Here is a 27,310-nt window from a genome sequence, read left to right as displayed (position 1 = left end):
TATTGGATACATTCCTGGACATTGCAGGACAGATGTTTAAGTACAGGTGAACTAAAGCGTCTTAACTATCAGCAGTGAATAGTTAGAATATTTGAAAGATTCAAAAAAGGGAGAATTGGGCATATTTGTGGTTAAAATGGATGCTAAAAAAAAAAAAGAGCTAAGTGTAAACAAAAGCTTTGACATTTGTTTTCATTCACAATTCTTTCCCACACCTGACTTAACTGAGGAATGTATAAGAGGATCAATGAGAAGATCTAGGTATTTTCTGGAAAAAAAAAAAAAGATCCATAGGCTGTACACCATGGCTCCCATTTTCTTTATATTTCTTCTTAATATGTGGTGTGGATGTTGCTTTCTTCACTACTGGTGGTATGTGCAGATTGGACCATGAAGAATTACAAATTTGATCTTTGAAAGTTTGTCCTATTTTTTAACACTGAAATGGAACTTAGTTGAGAATTATTTCTAAAAAGACTCTCTTGTTAATCACGTTTTAAAATTTGATATTTCTCTAGCAGCATGAGACAAAAATGAGCCAACTGAGAGAAACCTTGAGAAAAATGACTGATGAAAATAACGAACTGAGGTCATCGCTTAACTCTCTGAGGGAAAATAACGAATTGCTAAAAACCCAGGCAAGATTAATTATTTCCTGTTACTAGCTTTACGAGTTACAGTCAAGTAGTCAAGCAGTACAGTCAAGTTTATAAGTAGCTTTGCAAGTTACAGTCAACAATTTTAAATGTTTGAACAAGTTGTTTGCAAAATTGCTGATTTTGTTTCTTTAAGACAAGAATTGTGTGAATGGTTGTAAATACTTTCTGCTTCGTTTTCTAGTACATGAAATTTAGTCTCTCAGAGCTTTTGCAGTATTAAAGACTTTAGAGTTAGTTATTTTTGAAAGTGTTAATTAAAGGAGTATTTTCTCTGTTCTTAAAGGCACGCTGAGACAGTGGTTCACAAGAATACAAAGTTAAAGTTTTCTTCTAACTTGACTTAAATCTGACCTAAATGCTGACAAGCAATTGCTGCCTAAACTCTTTTGACCGTTGCTCCTTCAGTGAATTGCAGTTCTGATGCTCTTGAGTATGATTAAAATCATCTGCTTCCTAGTCTCAGTAAAATCTTTCTTTCTCTTTCTCTTTTGTGCAAACTGAAGTATTCATAGAGGACTTACATGATGATTAGGATGCTTGTTGTATCCATAGAGTATGCTACTTATATTTAAATGGCGGTTATAGTTTGCCCCATATTCTTTTCTCACAGTCGCAAGTGATATATGAGCAGTATCAGTAGTTAGAATTCTGAGTGAAGAGAAGAACAGTTGTCTGAAGGTAGATACAAGAAAACTTGTGAAGGTTTTAGAGAGATGTTCGTGTAGTTTGTCTTCAGGAACGTCTGGATACCTTTCACAGAGCTTTTCTGTACAGTTGTAGCAGAGGGACAGAATGACAATTTCACGAAATCTTTATTCTTCCAACAATGCTAGTTACACAGTTAAAATTTAGCATAAGTAGATTGTATGAAATAAAGCAAAGGAGTGTATTAAATGTATTAAAATGAGGATCATGCACAGATCATTAAATATTTTCTTTCTCCTATGATCCATTTAGTTAGAATTATAAAATAGAGTGATTTTGTATGTGAAAATCTCTTCCCAAGGCTTTCATAAACATTTGTTTAAGCACAAAATAAAGCATGTGCGTATTACTAATGTACTCGTATATTTTAGTCTATTGGTATTGTGGTTTAGAAAATCATAGACTTGAAAACTGAAATAACTGATGTTGTGGATGTGTTACAGTTACTACGGATTTCAAAAGTTTACGACCCCTTAACTATTCTTATGGACTGGATCTCAGACCAACACCTTAGCAAAATAGAAATACAAGAAGAGAGAGAGGGCAGTGAGAAACCTCAGTGTGCTAAAGAAAACTACACTCTAGAAAATTGTATGAAGGTAAAGGCATTTGAATTTGTTTAGGTTGAAATGTTAAGATTCTTTGTATTATTTCTGAGTGTAACAGGTCTGCCTGTTTTACACACGCTTTGAATACATGAATTAAAAGAAAACAGCAGTTAATCCATCAGTATTAATTCCAACAGTGAGATGTAATAGATAATTTTTCATACAGATATTTATACAGATCATTTTTAAGGAAATGTGTAGTGTGCAGTCTGACCTTGAGATTCCACCTGTCTTTCTATTTTAAGTCACTTTTCTCAGCTGATAATTTATCTCGTGTTTTATCTGTAATACAGTATGTAATTCCTTTTTCCTAAGGAGATACACACGTCTAATTTAAAGTATTTTAGTGCTGATACTAGGTATTAAAAGTTCAAGTTATGTCTTATAAAAGATGATACCGTGCTATACTTGTAACGCTTTTTTGGGATACCGAGGCTTGGAAATCAGTGAAGCGTTCAGGAAATCTGCTTTTTCTGTTTGTTTGTTTGTTTAATTATTATTCTATCTAAAATTTGTAGCCCTTGGTATTAGACTTCAGAGCTTGAGCTCACACAATGTCTTTCCACTTTTTGTGTAAACCTGTGTAAAATGTAAATTCAGTATATAATTCTGTTACCTGTACCAGATCTGCCCAGTGAGTATTTGTACATGTAGTCTGTTAAACTCCAGGAATACGTTGATTTTAGTTTGGTTTAGTTTTGCTTAGTTTGCTTTTTACTTGTGGTTAGCTTGTACTGTAAGTTCGTATACTGCACGTAACTTTGCCATTCTGTATTTTTACAGCTTTTGCCTATGGTCACTGGACAGCTCCAGTGGATGCCATTTGTGGATCCTAAACTACATATGTCTGTGATTCAATTTATCTACTGGTCTCTAAGGCAGATAGACACTGGTAGTCAGGTAAATTCCCAAGAGATATTTTGCATTATAAATGAGTATGAAAAGTAGATATTTTCAGGGAGTATATATAAAAGAAACTTTGCTGTCTTTGCAAAGCATAAATGCCTACCACAGATACATAGCAAATGAAAAACTAATTCTCACCAAATTAACTTTCTCACATTCGTTGTAATATTTTGCACCGTGTCTGTAAACATATTTTTGCACACATATGTGATCTTTGTTGCAGTAGTGTGTAGCATCTCAGAAATGGTATTTTCCATATGTGCTTACAAAACTTGTGAACTAGGAAAAGAAATATATTTTTGTTCGCTTTATGCATGAGATTTGTTGAAATTGATGGCAACGTGTGGCAAAGTAGCAACGGTATTTTGATTTCTTTGTTCTCTACTCAGTGTCTAACTGAATAGAACTAAGCTGGTGGTTCCAGTGCTAATGAGAACGTATTTTAAATGAGCTTGTTATTAAGTTTGATTCTGAAGTAATATTTCTGCACCGGTTTTTGAAAAGTCCAATACATCTTACCTGTACAGTATTCTTAAGGGTCATGTTTAGACCTTAGTTCTGTAAACGCTTTTGTAGGACCTAGCTTCAGGCATCTTCACAAAAGAGGGTAGTGTAGTAGGCAGCACTGATTAAAGCTGAGTCTGAACTGACTTTATTCTGGAACCAGAGGCAAATTAAATAATGTCAGCATATCAGGGGCCCTGACTACCTTGTTTCTTTGTGAAGTGTGTGTTGACTAGGCCCTGTGCTAATGTTGTTCAACTGCTTGTGGAACGCAAAGTAGTATCCCATGTACAGACTATATTGCAATACACGGTCACGACATCTGCTATTTAATATTTAATCCTTAGGGGAACATACGTACTTAGCAGACATGATTTTCATGTATTTTAATGTTTACGCTAAATGTGCACGTTGTTTGAAACAGGATGCAAGCATGACAGCAACAATGGAGAGACTTGCAGAAGTTATTCTCAAAGGCGCAGTACAAAAGGGAAGCATGCAAAAATGGACTAAAAAGTCTACACGGAGTAAACCAAAAGCTGCACATTTCTTTAAAAGCTCCTCTATGCCTTTGAGGTTTCTGTCAACTTTAGTTGTGCTTAGAACAGCAAAACGAAGTAAGTTCTGGTTTTTATTATGTCTTTTTTAAATTATCTTTTTCTTTTTCTTTTTTTTTTTTTTAAATCTTATTTTCAGGTATGTGCCCGGACAAAAAAACAAATGTACAAAATGCAGCAGTTCAATGATACTGTAGCATCTGTAATGCTTTAGTAGTAAAGGATGTTTTATTTGAATTTTACCACCTGATGAAGCATAATATAGGGAAGCAAGTATGAACCTTGCTATTATTCATGTCATAATTTGTGTGGCCATTTTAATATGCTTTATTTATGTCAGTGAGATCAACGTATTTTGTGACAAAGGGGAAAAGAGATGTTGGTAATTCTCTCAAGCGATCACCGTAGCAGTGATTTGTTTGTCAAGATCTGCACTGCATATAATGGTACAGCTAATTGCTCCTCAGTAAACTGAAATCAGTAGCAAATTCAGAACAGTTCTAGAATTTCATTGCTTTGTCAAAGTTTAATGTAAAGCTCATACTCTATCTAGCTCTTACCTCTCTGCTGTCTCCCCTTTTCTCCTACCAAGTCTGTCACTGCAAGTGGCTACCCATAAACATTATCAGCATTGAAGAATGCTACCATATGCTGATGCAGTATAGTAATGTATTTTGTTAACAGGCAAAAGCAAACGAGGTCGTACTTGTCTGGAGATATCGCAGTTCTTAGTGACTTTTGCTTCAGTTCATGAGAGTTACTCCACTTGTGCAATTTCCAGGATGCCGTAGTATCTCTTCTCAGCAGCAGTTTCTTTAAAAACAAACAGGGCCTGAAAAGACAAAAAACGTTTTCTTTGAAGTGATGACAAAAATACTGACCTGTGCAGTATTTATACTGGTAGTACTTAGAATAAGTAGGATTTAAACATTCTGGAAGACCACCCTGTCACCATTAATAAACAAATACAGTATTTCAGCTGTTGGAGGGAAGAATCAGTGTATTTTCAATTTCAGTATCATATAGTTTCAGTCAGAATATTTTGGTGAAGCATGATTACCCTGAAATTGAAACTCACATTTCTAGAAATGTTTGATGAAAATGATGCAAATGAATTACAATACAAAAAAAGTACTTATTGCAGAGATTAACTATAAGCAGATGAAAGCTGTTGATCAGAATGAATCAGTTTAGCTTCTCATGGTCGGTTTTTACTGCGAGCCTATAGAACATGGAAAAAAATTACCTGTTAAATTTATGTTGAAACTTACCGTGTATGAATTTTCATCACTGACCACATGTCTAATGATCTAGCGATGACAAAGCAGCACATTCAGTTTAAACATATATATCCTGTTCCCTTCAAGATGCTAATATCCAGCAGATGGCACTGTAATTAAACTTTTGCTATGTGATAAATTTTTCCCTTACTCTTAATTTTCTGTGCTCCAGATGATCAATGCTATTCCAAGATATTGAGGAAGATTTGACATCATGAAATTAAGAAAACTGAATTGATTCACTTAATCTAAATTCTCTGAATAATTTAGTGTTCTCCAAAATGGATGCATATATAACGTGGATGCATATATAACGTGGATGCATATATAACTTAAACTACAGCTTTTTATGGAAAGGAATGTGAATAGTTGCTGTCATGACAGTAATTGCAGTTATTCAGATGAATGAGCCTTTTACTCCTTTATTAGAGGCTTCCCAGGTGTTGAAACCAATATAGTCCCAAACTATGCAGCTTGTGATTTCTTTTCTCTCTTAAGGAAGCGATTAGAAAGGTGTTATATTTGCAAATATATTTTGCTCAATTTGTGAGTTGTAACTTGTCTTTTTTTCCACTCACAACAATTTTTGTAAGGAATAAAAATAGGCAGAAGATGCATTTAAACAAATAAGTAAATTAATATTTTCAGCCATTTAATTTTTTTTTTTTATAATTAGTATATATCTGCAACAGTAACTCTTAGGATAAATATTCATGTATTTGTGATCATCTAATGGAACTGTGATTACATAATTTTTATTCCCTGTTTTCTGTTATCTTTCAGTGAATTACCTGACTCAGGCATTTCGTTCCCTTTGCGTGGACTTGAAGACAGATGAAGGAAAGATCTTATTTTTGCAATACCGATGTGTGCCTATCATACTAAGCCACTTAACTATATCCAAAAAAGTCTCCTTTTTATTGCACTTAATGCATTAGTTGAGATGGCCATGAACAACGATAAAAGTGAGTAATTGAAAAAAATACATACAAAGTTATGATGAAAGTAGGTGAGGTAAGCATAAATACCAAATCAAAAATAACGTGCTGCTTCTCTATAAATAACCTGATCTAGCATTAGCATTCATTTGTGTCATTTAAATTCATTAGAGATATAAAGTATGTTTCTGAATTGTCCGTCTCTTCTCACTGTCAGCATCCAAGCTTTACATCTTGTCCTGGTTGCTTTCTTAGTGGTGTGATTTTTTTTTGATGTTTAGTTTAGCTTTTCTGTTTATTCCACTGGTTTACCTTGCTGATGTTTTGCCAATGAGTAATTTTCTTTTGAAGTAAGGCTGTGCCAGGGCAGCCATTTCATGAAATCCTGTTAGCAGGTGGAGATAAAATAAATAAATAAATAAATAAATAAACTTTTATCTTTTTTTACCCCCCTAATGTGAACAGCTCACCCCTAGCCATTTTTCACTTTAAAGTAATTGGAAATGGCACATCTGTAAGGGATGGTTATGTTTCAATGAGTTGTACTGTGGTGTGGTCCTATAAAAGGGTTAATAGTCTCCTTCACAGTGGTTTTCCAGGTGACACAGGCAAAGAATCAGTTGATAACAATCTGGATGAACACACAAGTAGTGAGCCATTCCAGTGTCGTGTGGAACAATCCTTGTTAATTTTCTTAAAATAAAAAGTATTCATTGTTTTTTGGAACAGAAAAGGGAAGGAGAAGGGACTGCTGCTATTTGTGAAATGTATATTGTTGGCTTGGGGTATTTTGTTACCATGTACTATAGGGGCAAAAACAGAAAGCGTGTTTGACTTGGGATGGAACAACGTTGAGTTAGAAGGCATTTTGTAGTGAGATAAGTGGCAGAAAGATTTACCTGATGTTGTTTTCATCCTTTTTAAGACCGTGTGGTTAGTTTATCTATTTATTTTTTTTACACTAAAGTATTTCTAATCATCATAATTTTGATCGGTATAGTAACTGGGAAAGAAAAACCTAAGCAGGGTTGATGGTATCTGACATTACTTTGAAGAAAAATTCCACTAACAGTACATGTTCTGTTATCTAGTAGTAGTCATTTCGATCTGCTGGATGCCTAGATTTGGAAGAATAATGGAGATAAATTGTGACAAGTTCACATTTTGCCATGTTGCTTGTAACCTTGTTGCATGTCAAATGTAACCGTTCAGGTATTGGTACCATCTGTTTCCTATCTATACGTAGTATCTTAATGACAAATTAGAATTAATAGTCTTATTGCTGTTCATCTTTACTGGCACGCAGCTTTTCATGTACCCCATCCCTGTTTGGTTCAGGTGTTTCACATCCAGAATCCTGTCAGTCTGTCTTGTTATAAAGGTAGTTCCTGGCCTCCAAGGTGTAGGTTTTTGTTCTGGTCTTTTCTGATCTTTGTAAACTTCTGTTCAGTCCAACTTAGTTCTGTGACATAAGGAATCCTGTTCTATTTTTAACCTTTTTTATTGCTTTTTTTTGTGTGTGTATGTTTGTGATGGTCATTTAAGAATGATGGTGGCCTCCCGTACATCCTGTGTCATAGCTGCGTGAAGGTCTTGCACATCTAGGAAGCTGAAGAACAATTGATACCATCCTGAGGTCAACATGTACTGGGTGATGGGCTGGACCTGTCCTTGGGCTCTCTTAACTCGTGGTCACCCACGAAGGCATCCACACTCGAGGGGCCTTGCACTGACTGTTACCTCGCCTGCCCTCCGTTGTGCTATAACCACTGGCTCTTAGCAGGCCCAGCTGTTGACGACGAGAATCAGTTAAACTCAGCAAATGGTTCCAATCTTGCCAGTGACTGTGTAAGAGACAGCAGCTCATCAGCAAGCTGTTCAGTGTAGTTACTGGTTCTTTTTCTGTGGTCCTTATGTAACTTTTCCACGAGCTAACTCTCCATCACTCTGTTGGGTTGGTCCGCTCTCCTGGCAGATCCACATGCAATTAGAAACGAGGCAAAACCGTAATGGTTAATTTGTTAAAACATGAACTTCAAGCTGGTGTTCCTGACAGTCTTCATTTTCTGAGGTGACAGAGCTTTAGCTATAAAACAGAAATTTCTGAATGACAATAGCTGGTGAGACTTGATGCTGTGAGTGACTGATCACTTTGAGGGTAAATTTCAGATGAGTTCTGTCAACAGTGATAAATTGCTCATTGTTCATTACAGTCTACCAATGAAGTTAAGTTAATGTAACTACCAAATGCTGCAATTTTTTATGGCTCCTATGGGAGGCTTTTGCAGATTATTTAAAATTGTGTCAAATCCTGACCGGATAGATTCCAAGTTAGTTTTTCTACAGTAGTTAATAAAAACAAAATCTGTGCAGAGATGATGCAGAAAAATATGTAAAAATACACAGTTTTTATTCTTCTAGTTCATCAGATAGACAGGCATTTAAATTATATGCTTATTTTGTACATTTGTGATGATTTAAAATCTATTCTGCAAAAGCTTATTTGAAATGAATATATAAAATGAATAGATAAACAATGTAGGAAAAATCTCTTTAAATGCATGTCTTTATCAGTTTGCTTTCATGTGATTGAACTTTGTGAAACTTGAGGTATTATTTCCACTTTGGCTCTTCTGCTTTATGGTAAAATTCCCTCAGCGTATTTTTTATATTGTTTTATAAACCTCACAGTTAAAACATTTTACAGTGTATCTGTATGTATATGTGTGTGTATATATATTAATAAAGTTTTCTTAAGATACCTTAAGACTGGTATTTTTAATAATAAAATAATACAGTATTATTGAGACCAGTAAGAACAAGCCAGCAAAGAAATGGCCAAGTAAGCAGAATATGGTATTTGTTTACACCTACAAAAAGGAATTTAAGGCATTTTTAGATATTTAAGGATATTTATAGGAATAAATTGTAGGACCTCCTTCTTCTACAGTAAAAGTAGAATAATATTACAATAACTATTAATTTAATGGCATATTCGAAGTAACTATATCCTGGGGCATACCAAGTGTGTTTATACGCTAAGGGCAGAGTGCAGTGAATAGTGACTTGTTTTGTTGGATTCCTAACAAATGTGTTCAGTTCTGTGACCTATTAAATCGGTACTTATGTTCTTTATGGTGTTGCTCTAAATCAGTCTGTACTATTAGAATCAAGAGTGAAATAACACAAGGGAACAGATTTCACTTTATTCTGAATTGACTAAGTTTTGGGGAGCAGGATAAATAGAAAAGATTATACTATATGGCCATGTTTAAAAATTATCCAGCATTTTACAGGAATTGTTTTGATATTCAGGTGTTCTTATCCAACTCTGACCTCTCAATTACGATTCTGCCTGTCTTGAAACGGTACGGTGACAGTTTTGATAATGAAAAGCTGTCTAGTCATCAGTGTCTACATGTACTATTTCCGTACGTCATTTTGCAGCAGCTTAAAATATTTCCTTGTCAGTTTTTTTAGCATAGCTTAGTGTTCTCCTCATGTCATCATAAGAAAAGGAGCATTGAATAAACATGTTGAAGATGAGATTTTTTTATCTGAGTTTAAAATTGCTCAGTGTCCTGTTTTCCTTTGTTCTCAAGGGAATAGGCCTTGTTTTAATACCACAAGTGCTGGTAATATCAGAATTCTTAGGAACTTGGGTGAGTTTTGTTCGCGGTTTTACCTGATTTTTGCATCACATGCCTAGAATATACCCAGTTAGTACATTGTTCTCATGGTTGCACAGCATGAGGCGCATATAAAACCCTCAAAAGCTATAAATCAATGATTTAGTTTTCCATGAGCCAAGTGCTGTGATTAAACTTTTTAACTATTTTCTTTTACAGTTTACTTAAAGATTTTCCTGGAAGACTGCAGTAATGAACGCTTTTTCCATACTTTGGCTGCATTGCTTCAGAATCGCGAGCTAGACATTTCGATTTTGGAAAGGATTTGTTTTATATTACAGAAACTCTCCGAAATAAAGTAATCCTTTACTACCGTTTTTCTGTTAATTGCCATTAGATCACTGAACTTGGGGACCTTTCTCTTTTTTTAAAAGCGCATCTCTGTTTTGACGTTCATTTGCTCCAATACAAATAATGCTGGACTTTCATTGTTAGCAATTATGTTTAAAATGTTTGTCACAGATATGTAAGATGAATCTCTCAATTTGCCTATATATCTGTGTAGTTCAGAATATGAACTAAAAAATAACTAGCCTAAAGAACATATATTCCTCATTTATTTAGATGACGAGAATGCTTAGAAGAAAACCCTTCTTTTCTTCCCCCGACCTTCGGTTTTACTGAGTTACTTGGTAAAAATGTCCTCTGAAAATTGTTTTGTATGTGACTTAAATTTCAGTTTTGTCAATTTTCATCTCTATCAAAACAAACAAACAAAACAAACAAAAAAACAACACACGGTTTAAAGTCTTGAGCCATTTAAGACTTTGGGGGAATGTTAACCTTTACAGAATAGGTTTCTGTTGCTTACTGGTTACTAATTTATTATAACAAAGAGCTTCAGCATGTCAGTGGTAGAATGCTGCTGAGTTCCGTTGATGTGCATTATTTAATGGGATTGTTTCATTTATAAAAGCAGGTATTTACACTAAACTGTTGCTTACATTAGAGTTAGTTATTTACAAAACTGAGGGTTTTGTTTGATTTTTCTTAGGAACAAAATTGAACTCTGGGGGAAAAAAAAAAACAACAACAACAACAAAAAACTTCCTGTAAAATACTCTAATTTAAATCATATTTTTCATTGGAAATAAACTAAAGGTGTACTCAGAAATCCAGATTTTTTAATTTGTTTAATTAAAAGACAACCTCACAGGTGGTGCCATAAATCTTAAGAAATGAACCTTGAAATATTCTTTAATTTTTTTATCCTTGGTTTTGTAGTAGTTCATTACTGTATTTGCCTCGATGTTATTGTGGATTTTCTGTACACATCCTGTTTCTGAAATCTTGCTTCTCACTGGGGAAATCTTTTTACAGGTTTTCCTTGATCTTCCACTGTACTACATGTAAATACCATTTAGTCAAGAGAAAGCATAGTTCTTGATGTGAGGAATGTTTTAACAATTCCAATTCGTGTCCATAAAGAATAATTCTGTTTGAATCCTGTCTGCCTCTGGGCCCTGCACTGGCAATTTAGTTCTTGAACCACAGATGCAGTGTGTCCCAGTCTCCCCCTCATTCCAGTCAATTTATCACGTCTTCAGAAAACACTCCTTAAATTTATGAACCTGTTTGCTTTTGTTATTCCTGACTTCTAGTTCTAACAGTTACAGGTTTTTTTTCTGTCTTCTTCGAGATTGATTTAACACTGCTATAGATGTTATGTAGATGACTGTAAATAGCTGGGAAAGAATGTTTTAATTGCTCATGAGTCGTCAACCTGTTTGGGAGTTTCAGAACAACTGATAATAACTGGTGACTGTTATGAGATGGGGGGGACTACCCGCCCCGTGCTGCACGGCACTGAGTAAACATACCTACTTTACAATCCTACTGACTGTGGAGTCAGCTTTCTGAGAGTCATTTTGGTGAGCCAGGCAGGAGACACTCTGCTCGGCTGCGGGATCGGCTGCAGCGTGGACGCCCCTAGGTGCACCCTGAGCGTTTTTGCTCGGAGGGGACTCCACTCTCAGCTGCTCACCGCAGGAGCAAAGAAACTCCTGAAACTGCAGACAAACGGTATGTTTTCGGCTGCTGGAGGGATACTAACTGGAGTGTTAATAATTGTATGTGTTTTTATGTATGTATTTTGTGTTGAAAGTATTTGTGTAAATGTAAGGGTTTGAAACAAAGTGTTACAAGTCACTTCACGAAGAACACAGTCAGAGACAATACTTGTTTGGTTGGTTATCATTCTAAATTATATTCCTGTGGTATGAATGAGATGTGCTGGAGGCCTCCGTGTGCGATGGTGCTGTGTGAGTGAGACGCAGCGTTGCTGCAAAGCGAGTGCAGAGTTCCGATCCGTTGTTCCGTACTCTCCGCAAGGGGAGTGGGCAGAGACGAACGAAGTGCTTGACAGACTGAAAAGAAGTGCTGTTTTATCCAAGTTTTGAGTGGTGGTGCCTAATATATGGGCCCGGTGTATCTTGTGTATCCTATTTTTGCTCTTAAATGTTTTGACTGTGACAAGAAAAAGGCAGGAGCATGACATGACATGCTTCCTGCAACATATGAGGCCCGCACAGGCCGAGACCTGGATTCGCTGAGACCTGAACAGGCCGAGACCAGAGCAGTGCTGGGAGAGCCGAGACACTACGGAGGGACTACCGCTGGACGGAGAGAGCCCTGAGAGACGCTGCGGAGCCACGGACGGCTCTGAGAGACACAGAATAGACCTGACAGAAGCTGCAAAACGCGGGGAAATTGAAGTAATTGCGGAACATCCGAGATCGAGTTGCTACGGGAGACCAGAGGCGTCAGTGGACACCGGTAGCTGACCCTCACCGTGAGGCGAGTCGGCACAGAGCAGAGGGGCGGACATCAGGACCCTGCAGCCTGTCTGACATAACCATGGAGGCAGCGGCAGCAGCGGCTGTGCTGCTTCACTCTAGCATTCTTTTTATAAAAGGTTTATCTTGCAATGCAAAAAAGACTATTCGTCCCCAGATCGGTGTTATAACTATTACTAATGACGACTTAGCTCTATTGCAGGGCAGGAGTGCAGAGACGCAGATCACACTGCCAAATGACCACCGGCAGGCTCTTTCACAAACCTAAGGTTGCAGCTGGCACTGCCTGCAGCCGTATAGCAGACGTTCCACTCTCTTTCCTAACTAGTAATCATGTGTCTCATCCATTTGTGGTGAATGGTCAGTGGCAAAAAGAAAAGGGGGGAGGCAAAGACAGAAACGGTACAAGGAGGATGCCACTGACACTAACAGCATGGGTAATAGGAGTAGTATAAGTGACACAGGTGACGGTGCGGGGTGCTGGGTGCTCTGCCTGCTGCTCGCCTTCGCCTGACTGTGCACTGCTGCCAACGGTGCTAGAGTAAAATGTGAAGACTGCTCAGATGGCAGTGATGAGAGTGCTTGTGTGAAGAAGATATGTGAAAAAGATGTGTGCTGAATCTGATTTTGTGTGCAACAGTGGTCAGTGTGTGCTAAACAGATGGCAGTGTGATGGGGATCTGGATTGTGAAGATGGGTCTGACAAAAGTGCTGAGCTGTGTCATATGAGAACAGTGTCATGGAAATGTGATGGTGAAAGAGACTGTGACAGTGGAGAGGATGAAGAGAATTGTGGCAATGTGACTTGTAGTGCAGCAGAGTTCACATGCAGTAGTGGACAATGTATTTCCAAAAGCAATGCAGACAAAAAAATTTTGTCTGCAATGGTCAAGGTGACTGCTCCGACCACTCGGATGAATCTTTGGAGCAGTGTGGCCGCCAGCCTGCACCTCCGGTGAAGTGTTCTGTGAGTGAGGTGCAGTGCGGCTCAGGTGAATGTATCCACAAGAAGTGGTGATGTGACAGAGATCCTGATTGCAAGGATGGAAGTGATGAAATTAACTGCCCTTCTTGGACCTGTGGACCAGACCAGTTCAGATGTGAAGATGGGAACTGTGTCCATGGGAGTAGGCAGTGCAATGGTGTGAGAGACTGTCTGGATGGCACTGATGAAGCAAACTGTAACAATGTTATTCAATGCTCTGGACCTGGCAAATTCAAGTGCAGAAGTGGAGAATGCATAGATATCAATAAAGTGTGTAACCAGCAGAGAGACTGCAAGGACTGGAGTGATAAGCCCCTGAAGGAATGCAACATAAATGAATGTGACTGTCCAGCTGGGAAACTGTGGAGTTAGTGATGAATGCCAAAACCCTGGTATCTGTAGTCAAATCTGTATCAACCTGAAAGGCTATCAGATGAATCCTGCTACAGGAACCTGGAAAGGGCCATACGGCAAAGCAAACTAGATAACTGTTATTTAACTTGTCAGAAGATAAAAAAGAAAGTGTTTCAACAAGCAGCCACGGGAGGGAAGAATCACTGAACCCTCGGTGTGAGGGACTGTACCTTGTTTTACTGACTACTGAAACAGCTGTGAGAACCGCAGAAAGGGACCCATGCATCCAGAATAAAAGGACCAGTAACTACTGAAACTTGGAGGGTTGAGTCCGCTCCTGGGAAACTGAAACTCAAGCTAAGGAAGAACTAATATTCTGGCAACGAGGCTCTGCATGAATTAAGGATGCCAAATAAAGGGGACAAGCTTGAAGTGAGGAAAGGGAGAAGGCAAGACCAGGGCAGGACCCTCCACTGTGGTGTGTATGGTCTACCGAGGGAGGCAACCCCTATGGGTATTGACTGCCGAGTGAGAGGGCCTCGACTGGACTTCTCCCACACTAAGGTTAGGTTGTCCTGAGAAAATAACATAAGAACCTTTATTTTAACCTATATAAATTTGTGATTCGTTTTCCAGGAGCTGGATCACCCTGACAGGCCGAACGGTAACACAAGCCTGAATCAACCCTGAAGGTGTTTGCCTATTATTATCCAGATACGTGGGCAGAAGACAGATCGTGGGACTATAGGACCCCAGTATATATACTTAATAGAATAATTAGGTTATTAGCTGTAATAGAAATAGTTATAAATGATGAGAACTGCTTTGTATCAAAATTGCCTAGCTTTGGATTATTTACTAGCACAAGAAGGAGAAGTCTGTGGAAAATTTAGCTTTAGTAATTGCTGTTTAAAGATTGATAAAAAGGGTGTTTCTTCCTAGTAGCTGATAGAATGTTATGCTCTGGTTTAGGATGAGAAGAATGTTAATAATATGCTGATGTTTTAATTGTTTTGAATTGTTACAGAGCAGTGCTTCCACCAAGCCAAGGACCAAGCCAAATTCAGCTTCTCACTGTCCTGCCAGCAGGCAGGCTGGGAGGAGGGCCGGACTGCTCGGGGTTGGGTTGGGCATCGGACAGCAGGTGGTGAGCAATTGCATTGTGCATCACTTGTTTCGTATACATTATTACTAGTAGTAATATTATCATCATTATTATTGTTATTATTATTATTATTTTCTTGTTATCTCAACTCACAGGCTTCACTTTCCCATTTCTCTCTCCCATCCCAGAGAAGGAGAGGGGGGAGGTGAGCGAGCAAACACAAACCTGGAAGGATATGGAATGGGATTTATTTTCATGGCTGCCTGGTGGACCATGGGTTAAAAGAGTGTTATTTTTATTGTTATGTGGTGTAAAGATGTTATTGTCTATACCTTGTATGATACCTTGTCTTACATTATCAATACACCGGGTGATAAATAGTACATTGGTAATAACTTCATTAAAAAAGGAAGGGAATATGTCAATTATGATGCTTAAGGATTGGACCCTCCAAGAACAAACTGATGAAATCCAATTATTAATAACAGAAGAGACACGAATTGGGGATAGTAAAAAGAAGATAAGGGATTGTGAGGAATGTTTTAACAATTCCAATTCGTGTCCATAAAGAACAATTCTGTTTGAATCCTGTCTGCCTCTGGGCCCTGCACTGGCAATTTAATTCTTGAACCACAGATGCAGTGTATCCCAGTCTCCCCCTCATTCCAGTCAATTTATCACGTCTTCAGAAAACACTCCCTAAATTTATGAACCTGTTTGCTTTTGTTATTCCGGACTTCTATTTCTAACAGTTACAGCCTTTTTTTCCTGTCTTCTTCGAGATTAACTTAACACTGCTATAGATGTGTCTGTGAATGGCTGGGGAAGAAAGTTTTAATTACTCGTGAAGCATCAAATAAGAAAGCTGTTTGTGTTTGATGTCTGGGAGTTTCAGAACAACTGATAACAACTAGTGACTGTTATGGGATACTATGAGGATCCTTGGTATCTGGCCAGGGGGGCCAAGAGATTCAGAGGAAGAAAAAAGAAGCTGAAGGACGGTTGGGAGACAAGACCTGCGGAGAGTGTACAGAGAGTGTTCCATAAACTTGGAATAGTGCCGAGTAAGTACAAAGGGTGAGAGGAAGACTACGAGCCTTCAGCATGAAAGACCCCTAGAGACCCCCAGAGGAGACTGATGCGCATGCTCCAGTAGGAGGAACTGGACCCCGGAAGCTAATTATAATAATCTATTTTTTTAGAAGTAGTAATGAATATGTATTAGTCTAGGCACATGAAAATCAGCTGCTTGATGTAACTGGTGTGCGTCCTGGTGGAGCAGAGACTCCCGGTGCACCCAGCGCTGTTGGCTTACCTCTATTCCTTTATATTCTTTTAATAAATCCTATTATTTTATTTAATCCTAATTTGAATCCTGAGACATTTATAACACTGAGGTCCTATTGCTGAGGTCCCAATGCAGAGGTCCCAATGCAGAGGTCACAATGCAGAGGTCCTATTCCTGAGGTCACAATGCTGAGGTCCTATAGCTGAGGTCCTATAGCTGAGGTCCTATAGCTGAGGTCCTATTCCTGAGGTCCTATTGCTGAGGTCCTATTGCTGAGGTCACAATGCTTACGTCCTATTGCTGAGGTCACAATGCTGAGATCAAAATGCTTAGGTCCTATTCCTGAGGTCACAATGCTGAGGTCCTATTGCTGAGGTACAATTGCTGAGGTCACAAGGCTGAGGTCCTATTTCTGAGGTACTATTGCTGAGGTCGCAATGCTGAGGTCCTATTTCTGAGGTACTATTGCTGAGGTCGCAATGCTGAGGTCCTATTGCTGAGGTCCTATTGCTGAGGTCACAATGCTGAGGTCACAATGCTGAGGTCCTATTGCTGAGGTCACAATGCTGAGGTCACAATGCTGAGGTCCTATTGCGGAGGTCACAAGGCTGAGGTCCTATTGCTGAGGTCACAATGCTGATGTCCTATTGCTGATGTCCTATTCCTGAGGTCCTATTGCTGAGGTTACAATGCTGAGGTCCTATTGCTGAGGTCCTAATGCTGAGGTCCTATTGGTGAGGTACTATTGCTAAGGTCCTATTGCTGAGGTCCTATTGCTGAAGTCACAATGCTGAGGTCCTATTGCTGAGGTCCTATAGCTGAGATCCTATTGCTGAGGTTACAATGCTGATTTCACAATACTGAGGTCCTATTGCTGAGGTCACAATGCTGAAGTCCTATTGCTGAGGTCCTATTGCTGAGGTCACAATGCTGAGGTCCTATTGCTGAGGTCCTATTGCTGAGGTCCTATTGCTGAAGTCACAATGCTGAGGTCCTATTGCTGAGGTCACAATGCTGATGTCCTATTGCTGAGGTCACAATGCAGAGGTCCTATTGCTGAGGTCCTATTGCTGAGGTCCTGTTGCTGAAGTCACAATGCTGACGTCCTATTGCTGAGGTCCTATACCTGAGATCCTATTGCTGAGGTCACAATGCTGATTTCACAATACTGAGGTCCTATTGCTGAGGTCACAATGTTGAGGTCCTATTTCTGAGGTCCTATTGCTTAGGTTCTATTTCTGAGGTCCTATTCCTGAGGTCCTATTGCTGAGGTCCTATTGCTGAGGTCCTATTGCTGAGGTCACAATGCTGTGGTCACAATGCTGAGATCAAAATGCTGAGGTCCTATTGCTGAGGTCCTATTGCTGAGGTCACAAGGCTGAGGTTACGATGCTGAGGTCCTACTGCTGAGGTCACAATGCTGAGGTCCTATTGCTAAGGTCCTATTGCTGAGGTCCTATTGATGAGGTCCTATTGCTGAAGTCACAATGCTGAGGTCCTATTGCTGAGGTCACAATGCAGAGCTCCTATTGCTGAGGTCCTATTGCTGAGGTCCTATTGCTGAAGTCACAATGCTGAGGTCCTATTGCTGAGGTCCTATACCTGAGATCCTATTGCTGAGGTCACAATGCTGATTTCACAATACTGAGGTCCTATTGCTGAGGTCACAATGTTGAGGTCCTTTTGCTGAGGTCCTATTGCTGAGGTCCTATTCCTGAGATGGTCTTGCTGAGGTCCTATTGCTGAGGTCACAATGCTGTGGTCACAATGCTGAGGTGCTATTGCTGAGGTCCTATTGCTGAGGTCACAATGCTTACGTCCTATGGCTGAGGTCACAATGCTGAGGTCCTATTGCTGAGGTACAATTGCTGAGGTCACAAGGCTGAGATTACGATGCTGAGGTCCTACTGCTGAGGTCCTACTGCTGAGGTCCTATTGCTGAGGGCCTATTGCTGAGGTCACAATGCTGAGGTCCTATTTCTGAGGTCACAATGCTGAGGTCACAATGATGAGGTCTTATTCCTGAGGTCCTATTGCTGAGGTCACAATGCTTAGGTCTTATTGCTGAGGTCACAATGCTGAGGTCCTATTGCTGAGGTCACAATGCTGAGGTCCTTTTGCTGAAGTCCTATTTCTGAGGTCACAATGCAGAGGTCACAATGCTGAGGACCTATTGCTGAGGTCCTATGCCTGAGGTCCTATTGCGGAGGTCACAATGCTGAGGTCCTATTGCTGAGGTCACAATGCTGAGGTCCTATTGCTGATGTCCTATTCCTGAGGTCACAATGCTGAGGTCCTATTGCTGAGGTCCTATTGCTGAGGTCACAATGCTGAGGTCCTATTGCTGAGGTCCTAATGCTGAGGTCCTATTGCTGAGGTCCTATTGCTGAAGTCACAATGCTGAGGTCCTATTGCTGAGGTCACAATGCTGATGTCCTATTCCTGAGGTCCTATTTCTGAGGTCCTATTGCTGAAGTCACAATGCTGAGGTCGTATTGCTGAGGTCCTATAGCTGAGATCCTATTGCTGAGGTCACAATGCTGATTTCACAATACTGAGGTCCTATTGCTGAGGTCCTACTGCTGAGGTCCTATTGCTGAGGTCACAATGCTGAAGTCCTGTTGCTGAGGTCACAATGCTGAGGTCTTATTGCTGAGGTCATATTGCTGAGGTCCTATTTCTGAGGTCCTATTGCTGAGATTGTCTTGCTGAGGTCCTATTTCTGAGGTCCTATTGCTGAGGTAACAATGCTGAGGTCCTATTGCTAAGGTCCTATTGCTGTGGTCCTATTGCTGAGGTGACAATGCTGAGGTCCTATTGCTGAGGTCACAATGCTGTGGTCACAATGATGAGGTCCTATTGCTGAGGTCCTATTGCTGAGGTCACAATGCTTAGGTCCTATTGCTGAGGTCACAATGCTGAGATCACAATGCTGAGGTCCTATTGCTGAGGTCACAATGCTGAGGTGCAATTGCTGAGGTCACAAGGCTGAGGTCACAAGGCTGAGGTCACAATGTTGAGGTCCTATTGCTGAGGTCCTATTGCTGAGGTCACAGTGCTGAGGTCCTATTGCTGAGGTCACAATGCTGAGGTCAAAATGTTGAGGGCCTATTGCTGAGGACAAAATGCTGAGGTCACAATGCTGAGGTCCTATTGCTGAGATCCTATGGCTGAGGTCACAATGCTGAGGTCACAATGCTGAGGTCCTATTGCTGAGGTCCTATTGCTGAGGTCACAATGCTGAGGTCCTATTGCTGAGGTCCTATTGCTGAGGTACTATTGCTGTGGTGAGGTCACAATGCTGAGGTCCTATAGCTGAGGTCCTATTGCTGAGGTAACAATGCTAAGGTCACAATTCTGAGGTCCTATTGCTGAGGTCCTATTGCTGAGGTCCTATTGCTGAGGTCACAATGCTGAGGTCACAATGCTGAGGTCACAATGCTGAGGTCACAATGCTGAGGTCCTATTGCTGAGGTCACAATGCTGAGGTCCTATTGCTGATGTCCTATTCCTGAGGTCCTATTGCTGAAGTCACAACATTGAGGTCACAATGCTGAGGTCTTATGGCTGAGGTCCTATGGCTGATGTCCTGTTGCTGAGGTCACAATGCTTACGTCCTATTGCTGAGGTCACAATGCTGAGATCACAATGCTGAGGTCCTATTGCTGAGGTCACAATGCTGAGGTACAATTGCTGAGGTCACAAGGCTGAGATTACGATGCTGAGGTCCTACTGCTGAGGTCCTACTGCTGAGGTCCTATTGCTGAGGTCCTACTGCTGAGGTCCTATTGCTGAGGGCCTATTGCTGAGGTCATAATGCTGAGGTCCTATTTCTGAGGTACTAATGCTGAGGTCACAATGCTGAGGTCCTATTGCTGAGGTCCTATTGCTGAGGTCACAATGCTGAGGTCAAAATGCTGAGGTCTTATTCCTGAGGTCCTATTGCTGAGGTCCTATTGCTGAGGTCACAATGCTGAGGTCACAATTTTGAGGTCCTATTGCTGAGGTCCTATTGCTGAGGTCCTATTGCTGAGATGGTCTTGCTGAGGTCCTATTGCTGAGGTCCTATTGCTGAGGTCAAAATGCTGTGGTCACAATGCTGAGGACCTATTGCTGAGGTACAATTGCTGAGGTCACAAGGCTGAGATTACGATGCTGAGGTCCTACTGCTGAGGTCCTACTGCTGAGGTCCTATTGCTGAGGGCCTATTGCGGAGGTCACAATGCTGAGGTCCTATTTCTGAGGTACTATTGCTGAGGTCACAATGCTGAGGTCCTATTACTGAGGTCACAATGCTGAGGTCACAATGCTGAGGTCTTATTCCTGAGGTCCTATTGCTGAGGTTACAATGCTTAGGTCCTATTGCTGAGGTCCTATTTCTGAGGTCACAATGCAGAGGTCACAATGCAGAGGACCTATTGCTGAGGTCCTATGGCTGAGGTCCTATTGCGGAGGTCACAATGCTGAGGTCCTATTGCTGAGGTCACAATGCTGAGGTCCTATTGCTGAGGGCCTATTGCTGAGGTCACAATGCTGAGGTCCTATTTCTGAGGTACTATTGCTGAGGTCACAATGCTGAGGTCACAATGCTGAGGTCACAATGCTGAGGTCCTATTGCTGAGGTCACAATGCTGAGGTCCTATTGCTGAGGTCCTATTGCTGAGGTCCTATTGCTGAAGTCACAATGCTGAGGTCACAATGCTAAGGTCCTATTGCTGAGGTCACAATGCTGATGTCCTATTGCTGAGGTCACAATGCAGAGGTCCTATTGCTGAGGTCCTATTGCTGAAGTCACAATGCTGAGGTCCTATGGCAGAGGTCCTGTACCTGAGATCCTATTGCTGAGGTCACAATGCTGATTTCACAATACTGAGGTCCTATTGCTGAGGTCACAATGCTGAGGTCCTATGGCTGAGGTCCTATTTCTGAGGTCACAATGCTGAGGTCCTATGGCTGAGGTCCTATTGCTGAGGTCACAATGCTGAGGTCACAATGCTGAGGTCCTATTGCTGAGGTCCTATTGCTGAGGTCCTAATGCTGAGGTTCTATTTCTGAGGTCCTAATGCTGAGGTCCTAATGCTGCGGTCCTAATGCTGAGGTCCTATTGCTGAGGTACTATTGCTGAGGTCCTATTGCTGAAGTCACAATGCTGAGGTCACAATGCTGAGGTCCTATTGCTGAGGTTACAATGCTGATGTCCTATTGCTGAGGTCCTATAGCTCAGATCCTATTGCTGTGGTCACAATGCTGATTTCACAATACTGAGGTCCTATTGCTGAGGTCACAATGCTGAGGTCACAATGCTGAGGTCAAAATGCTGAGGTCCTATTGCTGAGGTCACAATGCTGAGGTCCTATTGCTGAAGTCACAATGCTGAGGTCCTATTGCTGAGGTCCTATAGCTGTGATCCTATTGCTGAGGTCACAATGCTGATTTCACAATACTGAGGTCCTATTGCTGAGGTCACAATGCTGAGGTCACAATGCTGAGGTCAAAATGCTGAGGTCCTATTGCTGAGCTCACAATGCTGAGGTCTTATTGCTGAGGTCATATTGCTGAGGTCCTATTTCTGAGGTCCTATTGCTGAGATGGTCTTGCTGAGGTCCTATTTCTGAGGTCCTATTGCTGAGGTAACAATGCTGAGGTCCTATTGCTGTGGTCCTATTGCTGAGGTGACAATGCTGAGGTCCTATAGCTGAGGTCACAATGCTGAGGTCTTATAGCTGAGGTCACAATGCTTAGGTCCTATTCCTGAGGTCACAATTCTGTGGTCACAATGCTGAGGTCCTATTGCTGAGGTCACAATGCTGAGGTCCTATTGCTGAGGTGCAATTGCTTATGTCACAAGGCTGAGGTCCTATTGCTGAGGTCCTATTGCTGAGGTCCTATTGCTGAGGTCCTATTGATGAGGTCCTATTGCTGAGGTCACAATGCTGAGGTCCTATTACTGAGGTCCTATTGCTGAGATACTCTTGCTGAGGTCCTATTGCTGAGGGCCTATTGCTGAGGTCACAATGCTGAGGTCCTATTGCTGAGGTCCTATTGCTGAGGTCCTAATTCTGAGGTCACAATGCATAGGTCCCAATGCTGAGGTCCAATTCCTGAGGTCCTATTCCTGAGGTCCTATTGCTGAGGTCACAATGCTGAGGTCCTACTGCTGAGGTCTTATTGCTCAGGTCCTATTGCTGAGGTCACAATGCTGAGGTCCTATTGTTTAGGTACGATTGCTGCGGTCCTATTGCTGAGGTCCTATTGCTGAGGTCACAATATTGAGTTCACAATGCTGAGGTCCTATTCCTGAGGTAAACATTCTGAGGTCACAATGCTGAGGTCCTATAGCTGAGTTCCTATTGCTGAGGTCCTATTGATGAGGTCAAAATGCTGAGGTCACAATGCTGAGGTAACAATGCTGAGGTCTTATTGCTGATGTCACAATGCTGAGGTCCTATTGCTGAGGTCCTATTACTGAGGTCACAATGCTGATGTCCTATTGCTGAGGTCCTATTGCTGAGGTCCTTTGCTGAGGTCCTATTGCTGAGGTCCTATTGCTGAGGTCCTATTGCTGAGGTCCTATTGCTGAGGTACCAATGCTAAGGTCTTATTGCTGATGTCACAATGCTGAGGTCCTATTGCTGAGGTCCTTTTACTGAGGTCACAATGCTGAGGTCCTATTGCTGAGGTCCTTTTACTGAGGTCACAATGCTGAGGTCCTATTGCTGAGGTCCTATTGCTGAGGTCCTATTGCTGAGGTCACAATGCTGAGGTTCTATTGCTGAGGTCCTATTGCTGAGGTCACAATGCTGAGATCTTATTGCTGAGGTCTTATTGCTGAGGTCACAATGCTGAGGTCCTATTACTGAGGTACGATTGCTGAGGTCCTATTGCCGAGGTCCTATTGCTGAGGTCCTATTGCTGAGGTCACAATGCTGAGGTCCTATTGCTGAGGTCACAATGCTGAGGTCCTAAAGATAAGGTCACAATGCTGAGGTCTTATTGCTGATGTCACAATGCTGAGGTCCTGTTGCTGAGGTCCTATTGCTGAGGTCTTATTGCTGAGGTCACAATGCTGAAGTCCTATTGCTGAGGTCACAAGGCTGAGGTCCTATTGCTGAGGTCCTATTGCTGAAGTCACAATGCTGAGGTCCTATTGCTGAGGTCCTATAGCTGAGATCCTATTGCTGAGGTCCTATTGCTGAGGTCCTATTGCTGAGGTCCTATTGCTGAGGTCCTATTACTTAGGTCCTATTGCTGAGGTCACAATGCTGAGGTCACAATGCTGAGGTCCTATTGCTGAGTTCCTATTACTTAGGTCCTATTGCTGAGGTCATACTGCTGAGGTATTATTGCTGATGTCACAATGCTGAGGTCCTATTGCTGAGGACACAATGCTAAGGTCACAATTCTGAGGTCCTATTGCTGAGGTCCTATTGCTGAGGTCCTATTGCTGAGGTCCTATTGCTGAGGTTACAATGCTGAGGTCCTATGGCTGAGGTCCTATTGCTGAGGTCACAAGGCTGAGGTCTTATTGCTGAGGTCCTATTGCTGAGGTCACAATGCTGAGGTCACAATGCTGAGGTCACAATGCTGAGGTCACAATGCTGAGGTCCTATTGCTGAGTTCCTATTACTTAGGTCCTATTGCTGAGGTCATAATGCTGAGGTCTTATTGCTGATGTCACAATGCTGAGGTCCTATTGCTGAGGACACAATGCTAAGGTCACAATTCTGAGGTCCTATTGCTGATGTCCTATTCCTGAGGTCCTATTGCTGAAGTCACAATGCTGAGGTCCTATTGCTGAGGTCCTATTGCTGAGGTCCTATTTCTGCGGCCCTATTGCTGAGGTCACAATGGTGAGGTCCTATAGCTGAGATCCTATTGCTGAGGTCACAATGTTAATTTCACAATACTGACGTCCTATTGCTGAGGTAACAATGCTGAGGTCCTATAGCTTAGGTCCTATTGCTGAGGTCACAATGCTGAAGTCCTATTGCTGAGGTCTTATTGCTGAGGTCTTATTGCTGAGGTCCTATTGCTGTGGTCCTGTTGCTGAGGTCCTATTGCTGAGGTCACAATGCTGAGGTCCTATGGCTGAGGTCCTATTGCTGAGGTCACAATGCTTAGGTCCTATTGCTGCGGTCACAATGCTGAGATCACAATGCTGAGGTCCTATTGCTGAGGTCACAATGATGTGGTCACAATGCTGAGGTCCTATTGCTGAGGTCCTATTGCTGAGGTCACAATGCTGAGGTCCTATTGCTGAGGTCACAATGCTCAGATCACAATGCTGAGGTCCTATTGCTGAGGTCACAATGATGAGGTCCAATTGCTGAGGTAAAATTGCTGAGGTCACAATGCTGAGGTCCTATTGCTGAGGTCCTATTGCTGAGGTCACAATGCTGAGGTCCTATTGCTGAGGTCCTATTGCTGAGGTCCTATTGCTGAGGTCCTATTTCTGAGGTCACAATGCTGAGGTCCTATTGCTGAGGTCACAATGTTGAGGTCCAATTGCTGAGGTAAAATTGCTGAGGTCACAATGCTGAGGTCCTATTGCTGAGGTCCTATTGCTGAGGTCACAATGCTGAGGTACTATTGCTGAGGTCCTATTGCTGAGGTCTTATTGCTGACGTCCTATTGCTGAGGTCACAATGCTGAGGTCGTATTGCTGAGGTCACAATGCTGAGGTCACAATGCTGAGGTCACAATGCTGAGGTCTTATAGCTGATGTCACAATGCTGAGGTCCAGTTGCTGACGTCCTATTGCTGAGGTCACAATGCTGAGGTCCTATTGCTGAGGTCACAATGCTGAGGTCTTATTGGTGATGTCACAATGCTGAGGTCCTATTGCTGAGGACCTATTGCTGAGGTCCTATTGCTGAGGTCACAATGCTGAGGTCCTATTGCTGAGGTCCTATTGCTGAGGTCACAAAGATGAGGTCCTATTTCTGAGGCCCTATTGCTGAGGTCACAATGCTGAGGTCCTATTGCTTAGGTCCTATTGCTGAGGTCACAATGCAGAGGTCACAATTCTGAGGTCCTATTGCTGAGGTCCTATTGCTGAGGTCCTATTGCTGAGGTCACAATGCTGAGGTCCTATTGCTGAGGTCACAATGCTGATGTCCTATTCCTGAGGTCCTATTGCTGAAGTCACAATGCTGAGGTCTTATGGCTGAGGTCCTATGGCTGAGGTCCTATTGCTGAGGTCACAAGCCTGAGGTCCTATTGCTGAGGTCCTATTGCTGAGGTCCTATTTCTGCGGCCCTATTGCTGAGGTCACAATGCTGAGGTCCTATAGCTGAGATCCTATTGCTGAGGTCACAATGTTGATTTCACAATACTGAGGTCCTATTGCTGAGGTAACAATGCTGAGGTCCTATTGCTTAGTTCCTATTGCTGAGGTCACAATGCTGAAGTCCTATTGCTGAGGTCTTATTGCTGAGGTCTTATTGCTGAGGTCCTATTGCTGTGGTCATGTTGCTGAGGTCCTATTGCTGAGGTCACAATGCTGAGGTCGTATGGCTGAGGTCCTATTGCTGAGGTCACAATGCTTAGGTCCTATTGCTGCGGTCACAATGCTGAGATCACAATGCTGAGGTCCTATTGCATAGGTCCTATTGCTGAGGTCACAATGATGTGGTCACAATGCTGAGGTCCTATTGCTGAGGTCCTATTGCTGAGGTCCTATTGCTGAGGTCACAATGCTGAGGTCCTATTGCTGAGGTCACAATGCTGAGGTCACAATGCTGAGGTCCTATTGCTGAGGTCACAATGATGAGGTCCTATTGCTGAGGTAAAATTGCTGAGGTCACAAGGCTGAGGTCACAATGCTGAGGTCCTATTGCTGAGGTCCTATTGCTGAGGTCACAATGCTGAGGTACTATTGCTGAGGTCCTATTGCTGAGGTCGTATTGCTGAGGTCCTATTTCTGAGGTCACAATGCTGAGGTCTTATTGCTGACGTCCTATTGCTGAGGTCACAATGCTGAGGTCCTATTGCTGAGGTCACAATGCTGAGGTCACAATGCTGAGGTCTTATTGCTGATGTCACAATGCTGAGGTCCTGTTGCTGAGGTCCTATTGCTGAGGTCACAATGCTGAGGTCCTATTGCTGAGGTCACAATGCTGAGGTCTTATTGCTGAGGTCACAATGCTGAGGTCCTATTGCTGAGGTCCTATTGCTGAGGTCCTATTGCTGAGGTCACAATGCTGAGGTCCTATTTCTGAGGCCCTATTGCTGAGGTCACAATGCTGAGGTCCTATTGCTTAGGTCCTATTGCTGAGGTCACAATGCAGAGGTCACAATTCTGAGGTCCTATTGCTGAGGTCCTATTGCTGATGTCCTATTGCTGAGGTCACAATGCTGAGGTCACAATGCTGAGGTCCTATTGCTGAGGTCCTATTGCTGAGGTCCTATTGCTGAGGTCCTATTGCTGAGGTCACAATGCTGAGGTCCTATTGCTGAGGTCCTATTGCTGAGGTCCTATTGCTGAGGTCCTATTGCTGAGGTCCTATTGCTGAGGTCACAATGCTGAGGTCCTATTGCTGATGTCCTATTGCTGAGGTCACAATGCTGAGGTCGTATTGCTGAGGTTTTATTGCTGAGGTCCTATTGCTGAGGTCACAATGCTGTGGTGCTATTGCTGAGGTCACAATCCTGAGGTCCTATTGCTGAGGTCCTATTGCTGAGGTCCTATTGCTGAGGTCCTATTGCTGAGGTTACAATGTTGAGGTCCTATTGCTAAGGTCCTATTGCTGCGGTCACAACACTTAGGTCCTATTGCTGAGGTCACAATGCTGAGGTCACAATGCTGAGGTCACAATGCTGAGGTTTTCTTTCTGAGGTCCTATTGCTGAGGTCCTATTGCTGAGGTCACAATGCTGAGGTCACAATGCTAAGGTCCTATTGCTGAGGTCCTATGGCTGAGGTCCTATTGCTGAGGT

The 27,310-nt window shown here is 41.9% G+C and overlaps 1 long non-coding RNA gene across 1 annotated transcript; it reads left to right on the top strand.

The window, feature by feature from the left end:
• The first annotated feature begins 494 nt into the window (after positions 1–494).
• LOC139999020 (uncharacterized) lies at positions 495–8,924 on the top strand. Its single transcript, XR_011803992.1, has 2 exons — positions 495–3,999; positions 6,003–8,924. It is a non-coding gene; the product is annotated as an uncharacterized lncRNA (long non-coding RNA).
• Positions 8,925–27,310: the final 18,386 nt, after the last annotated feature.

This window comes from Anas platyrhynchos, chromosome 18, assembly GCF_047663525.1.
Source record: "Anas platyrhynchos isolate ZD024472 breed Pekin duck chromosome 18, IASCAAS_PekinDuck_T2T, whole genome shotgun sequence".
NCBI classification, from domain to species: Eukaryota; Metazoa; Chordata; class Aves; order Anseriformes; family Anatidae; genus Anas; species Anas platyrhynchos.
The sequence above is the reverse complement of the archived record's forward strand: the minus strand, read 5'-3'. Positions and strand labels throughout refer to the sequence as shown.